Raw genomic sequence first — 6890 nt, 5'->3', positions numbered from 1 at the left:
GATGTATTATTTATAAAAAATTAAAAATTCCTCAAATATACTTTCAGAAATAAGAGCAATTTTCTATTTGGAAAGTCATCAAAATCAGTTCAAATATAATAAACTCAAAATTTTTTTTTTATGGGAAAAATATGGGCTTAGCCCTTTCTATTAAAGCTGAAATAGTTACATGTAATAGAAGCAACTGTAAAGATAAAACTTTACCAAAACAATGAACAAAAGACAAAGGAAAATAAAAAATGGGGAAGAGACAGACAAAACTCCCCAAGAATAAGCCAAAAGCAAAATAAAAGAACAGGAAGAGAAGATAAAACAACATCACCAGAAACTATGGATCCCGTAAGGACCCACGGGCTCAGGATTTGCCGCTCTCTCTACCTGGTTGCAAATTGTGAGGCCCGAATAAAAATCTGCCCTCCAAAGGAGAAAATGGCAAATCTGTCATCCTTGCCCAACATACCAGCTATCACAAACTGCCAAAAGAATACCATCCCAATCCTCCTTGCTGTCAGCCGGTAAATACATAAAGAAGAAATAAAACCAGAATTCACTGCTTAATTTCTCGAGCCAGGATTATAAAAAAAAAAAAGAAAATACAGTGTATGTCTTATAGCTTTACATGGTTGACTATAAATGTATATATGCCTAAAAATAGATTTTGATAGAAATTGTATACAAAAAGAAATAACCTCTTATACTTGCAGCTATGTACTGAAGAAAGTCCTTAGAAACATTTTCAAACCGATTTAGACTTGATTCAAATCCGGTTGCAATTGGCCGTAATTGTTGGGTTTCATTGAAACCCTCGTTGCTAATCTCATCAATGATTGTCCAATGAGCTCTATCATGAACTCTTCTCCTTTACATGGCATCGTTCATATTAATGCTCGTCACAACAAGCTTACACACAAACGTTTTTTTTTTCCTTCATAAGTTATTGATCACATCAATGCCTACACCCAACAAACTCTCACACAAACTCGTCTTCTCCTTCACACACAACGAGCACCAATGCCAATTTCTATCACAAACCCTTAGCCCTAATTAGAAACTTGATTAGACTAAGAGTCAGAATAAGTTCAAGCCAATTTAAGGTGTCTTCGATTTTAATAAATAACACTGGTTCATATCAATGCTCGTCTCAACAAGCTTACACACAAACTCTTTTTTTTCCTTCCTAAGTTATTGATCACATCAATGCCTACACCCAACAAACTCTCACACAAACTCGTCTTCTCCTTCACACACAACGAGCACCAATGCCAATTTCTATCACAAACCCTTAGCCCTAATTAGAAACTTGATTAGACTAAGAGTCAGAATAAGTTCAAGCCAATTTAAGGTGTCTTCGATTTTAATAAATAATACTTGATTGCAAAAGGTCATCTCTTATTGAAAATAATTTCAACAAAAATGGACATTCATGTATATCTCTTCAAATAAATATACAGTAAGAATATTTGGCTAAGCATTTGTATTATGAGACATATAAAATCAAAATTCTCATTGTCAAAAATCAGCGTTGTTGCAGGCTAGAATATACGTGGCGATAGAATTAGAAAATTTTTGTCTCAGCATTATACTAATATATCCAGCACACAAACAGAATGAAAATAAACACCAGTATTTTTTACATAGAAAACCCTGTAAATGGAAAAACCACAGGGTCACACCTAAAAAGGTAGGGGTAGACCTAAAAAGACTTGGTTAGAAAGGTAGGGGTAGACCTAAAAAGACTTGGTTAGAAAATATTAGGAATGACCTTTCTTTATTAGATTTAAACGAGAATTTAACTTTTAATAGAACACAATGGAGAAAAAGGATTCATGTAGCCGACTCCACGTAGTGGGATAAATGCTTGATGTTGTTGTTGTTGTGAAGAGATCATTCGGCCAAGATATATAGAGAAGGAAATATGTAACTGAGAGGAAAAGGCTGATAGTTTGCATAAGAGGAAATATTGAGCTTAATGGAGTCATTCTTGTGCCCCAAAAATGGATGTAGCCATTCAATCAAGCCACTTAAATTCATATATTTATCTTTGATCTTTCCAGATTATGTTGCCTATCAACCAGCAAACCCTTCATTAGCGGAGTAAATCGGTCTGAAGGCTTCACTTTCTTATATCTTTGTTCCCGTACGAGAATTCGAAAGGAGTTGCGACATTATCCAGCCAATTTTGTTTTGGTGCCAAATCTTCTCATTCGCGTCTTTTTTATGCTATCATGTAGATGCTTTATACTAGCCGAACAAGTTCAACGGAGCACTGCGATGGCCTCGACAGAGATCCACCATCAACAACGGCCTCTACTGATGTAACCTGCAAGAAAAGAGAACCAGCAATGGCAACCAAAGGAACCAAAGGAGAAGAAATATGCTGAAAACCAAATTCTATGTATTATGCCTTCTCTTTTCTTCTTTTCAGTTATATGTATGTCTTCTACTAAAATATTAAAGTTGCTATAGTAACATAACCGAATTATATGGCCAACAGAAAAGATACTATTATGATTATACGGTAAGTTATGTGGGGAATTATAAAATGCTCCGCATCAGGTGTCCCGGTGGTGGAAGAATTTGACTTCGGCGAAGAAATGATGTATCTGCTGCATCAAAAGGATGGTATGGGGAGATATCTGAAACATTAAATGTAGGGGAAGTATAACAATCGGGTGGAAGAGTCATCTTGTACGCATTGTCATTGATTTTGGACACAATGGGTACTGGTCCAAGCTTGCGTGGACTATGCTTGGAATAGGTGCCGGGAGGTAAACGCTCATGACGCTAGGGGTGTCAATATTGGACCCGACCCGAAAATTTTGGGTTTGGGTTAACCCGAACCCGTAGCGGGTCAGGTTCGGGTCCGGAAAACTGACCCGTTTGTAAAATCGGGTCGGGTTCAGGTTGACCCGAAAACCCGAGAATGACCTAGAATTACCCGAAAAAAAGCCCTAGCCTGCCCCGATCTACCTGCCTGCCAGCGAAGCTTGCCCGCGTGCATCGAGCTGGTCGCGCCATCGCGTTCGAGTCGCATCGCCTCACCTGTTGCGCCATCACGCCACCGCGTCGCATAGCATAGCCTGCCCGTCTACCCCGCTGCCGAACGCCGCTGCCTGCTGGCGGCTACCGAACAGCGCTACCTACTATCGGTGTCGAACACCGGGTGTTGCTGCCGAAACAGGTCGGGTTCGAATCCGGAAAACTGTCTTGTATACAAAAACGGGTTGACCTAAATAGTGTCGAGTCAGTTCCGGATTCGACCCGAATCCGACCCGTAACCCGAAATTGACACCTCTACATGACGTTGTCTCAACATCACCAAATCACCTGTATTGAAAAGTTTGCCGACGGTGTGCATCCATAGCAGCCTTATATTTGTTGTTGGAGTTAATGATTTACTTGCGCACTCCAAACAGTATATTGGAGTATTGATATGTGAAATGTTGGACATCAGTTGATCTGCATTTCAGTAAGATAGCAACATCCAAGGGGTGATTGGACATTTTGGCATACACAATTCTAAAAAGGGGATCGGCCTGTTGACCTATTCGGCATGGAATTATAAGCAAATTCAGCTTGACTTAAGGACTCTTCCCACTATTTTGGTTGTTCTTGAACAAAACAACAAAGCATATTGCCTAAACTTCTTTTCACCTCTTCCGTTTGCCCATCTGATTGATGATGGTATGCCGAACTTAATCTCAACTATGTACCGAGACTCTTCCATAGGCCTACTAGAAGTGACTGATAAATTTGACATTGCGATCTGAAGTAAGGTTGCGGAGCACTCTGTGTAAACGAACAATTTCCTGAAAGAAAAGACGAGCTACAAAGTCGGCATTAGTGGACTTCTTACAAGCTATAAAGTGTACCATTTTGAAAAACCTAACAACAAAGACCATAATTGAATCTTGTCCCTTCCTAGTTCGCGACAATCTAAGTACAAAATCCAAATTAAGATCCTCCCAAATTGTATTAGGTACAGGTAGGTGAAGGTATAGTCCAGTGTTTTGAGCACCACCCTTGTAAGTTTGGCAAATAGGACAATGAGCTATGAAACGGAAGGCATCCTATCGGAGGTGAGTCCAGAAAAATCATAATTGCAGTTGAGACAATGACTTATCACGTCCAACATGAGATGACAAACTGCCACCTTGAGCATCCCTGATGAGGTGTTGACGCCAGGATGAGTCCAGAATGCACAATTGATTATTATGAAAAAGGAAGCCGTGACGAATGGAGTAGTTAAGGACAAGTTCGGTAGTCAAGCATTTAGTCCAACCGTGGCATAGAGCTCCTTAAGGCATTCTAACCCCGTGATCTCTATTTGTAATTGAGTGAGGAGAAGGGACTTTTAGCTGAGCGCATCTGCAACATGTTTATGTTTAAGTACAAAGTTGAACTTCTGTAAGAATAAAATCTAGCAGACATGCATTTTACTTATATTTTTTTGCTATTAATATACTGCAATGCTTGGTTATCAGTGTAAAGAACAAAATCTTGATGCAACTTGTAATGTTCCCATTGCTTTAATGCACGAATTATTGCATACAATTCTTGCTCATAGATAGTCCAGTGTTGTCTAGCCAAGCTAAGTTTTTCACTAAAGAAGGCAACTGGCCTACCCTCTTATGATAATACAGCACCAATGCTAATTGAAGAAGCATCTGTCTCAACGTTGTAGAGTTTGTCAAAGCTAAGTAGAGTTAGAACCGGAGCTGAGCTAAGTGCCTGCTTTATTGCTCCATAACTTTTTGATTTCCCTGCATCTCATCAAAAAATTTTGTATTTCAAGCAATTAGTTAAAGGTGCCATAAGAATGTTGAATCATTTAATAAATTTGTGGTATAAATTTGCCAATCCATGAAAACTACAAATATCAAAAAAAGAATGCGGGCTCGACCAGTCCAAAATGGCATTCACCTTCCTTTGATCTGCTTGCACACCTTCATGTGAGATAATAAAACCCCAAAAGTAGACTTGTGTAGTGGCGAACTCGCATTTTTGTGTATTGAGATACAATTTAAGTTGTCTTAAAGTTTCAAAGATAACAGTTAAAAGCATGACAAGTGTAATCTTGATTGAAATCAAGATGGGAAGTAAAGAAGAGAGAGAACGGGAAAATGGAATTTGATTTCATTAAATGTTTGTACAGTATACAATGGTTTATATAGAAGAAAGTAAAAACAAGATACAAATAGGATAGTGCCACGTGTAGACTAAATGGCATATAAGGTAAATTGCTTGTCTAACAGCCCCTCTCAAGCTGGAGCATCCGGAGGAGTGACGAGCTTGGCGGAGAGAAATTTGAATCGTGGTGCCGGTAGCGGTTTGGTGAAGAGATCGGCTAGTTGATCTTTGGTGGCTATGTGATGAACGTGAATGCTTTGGTCCTTGATGCAGCTGCAAATGTAATGACAGTCCACTTCGATGTGTTTGGTTCGTGCGTGTAGAACCGGATTGTTTGCTAAGGCGATGGCGGAGGTGTTGTCGCAAAAAAGAGTGGTGGCTTCAGATTGGGGTAGACGCAGTTCTTGAAGCAGTCGGCGTATCCAAGTGATTTCGGCTGCAGCTGCGGCGACGGCTCGGTATTCCGCTTCGGTGGAGGACCGGGCGACAACGGTTTGCTTCTTTACACTCCAGGAGATGAGAGAGGATCCGAGAAAGTTGCAAAATCCGGTGGTTGATTTTCTATCAGTTTCGTCGCCTGCCCAGTCGGAGTCAACGTAAGAGCAGAGAGTGGGCTTGTCGCGGAAGAGAGGGAGACCGGAATGGATAGTTCCCTGTATGTATCTAAGTAGCCGTTTAAGAGCTTCAAAGTGAGCAATGGTTGGATTCTGCATGTGTTGGCATGCTCTGTTGACGGCGAATGCAATGTCGGGCCTCGTAAGGGTCAAATATTGCAAGGATCCGGCGAGTTGCCGATAGAGAGTCGGATTGGAAAATGCGTTAGTAGTTGCGGTGTAACAGGGAGTTTGGGTGGAGATGGTGTAGATACAGATTTGCAGTTTGTCATACCTGCTCTGGAGAGAATGGTGCGAGCGAACGAGCGAACCTACTTTGATTGAGGTGGAGACCGTAGGATGTGGGTACAACTTGTATGCCCAGGAATTGTGAAATGGCTCCGAGATCTTTCATTGTAAATTTGGAGCTGAGATTGTCTATGGTTTTCTTGATAGTCTTTGGACAATTCCCTGTAATAATGATGTCGTCAACATATACCAAGAAATACATGGTTATATTGCTGGTATGGTAAATGAAGAGGGAGGTGTCTGAAGTACTTAGCTTAAAATCGAGAGTTTGGAGATGGCCGGAGAGTGTAGCGAACCATTCGCGAGGTGACTGTTTGAGGCCGTAGAGGGCCTTTTTCAGTTTGCAGACATAGTTTGGATGGAGCTCGTCGGTGAAGCCAGGTGGTTGCTTCATGTAGACGGTGTGCGAGAGATGCCCGTGGAGAAATGCATTGGATACGTCGATCTGATGGATCGGCCAGCCGTGATGAAGCGAGATAACGAGGAGAATTCGTACAGTGGGTATTTTAGCAACGGGGCTGAAGGTTTGTCCGGATCGCCGTTTTGAATGCTTGATACTTCGGCGGGAGACCATTAAGGGTGTAGAAGATGACTTCTTCGGGGTCAAGAGGGGAGCCGGTTGCGGCGACGGCATCGACAAGGGATTTGATCGCAAGAAGATATTGCGACATGTTCTGATTGTTCATGGAGATGTGGTGAAGTTCATTGCGGAGCTGAATTGTTCTTGAGCGGGTGGAGGATTGCAGGCGGCGAGCGATAGTTTCCCAAATGTCAGAGCAATGTTCAAGGGAAAAAACATATGGTAAGATGCTCGAGGAAATTATGGAGTAGAGAGCCGCGGCGAGGTTTTGATCGAGA

The sequence above is a fragment of the Dendrobium catenatum genome, unplaced genomic scaffold (assembly GCF_001605985.2).
Source record: "Dendrobium catenatum unplaced genomic scaffold, ASM160598v2 fragScaff_scaffold_1242, whole genome shotgun sequence".
In the NCBI taxonomy this organism is placed as follows: domain Eukaryota; kingdom Viridiplantae; phylum Streptophyta; class Magnoliopsida; order Asparagales; family Orchidaceae; genus Dendrobium; species Dendrobium catenatum.
Note: the sequence above shows the minus strand (reverse complement) of the source record.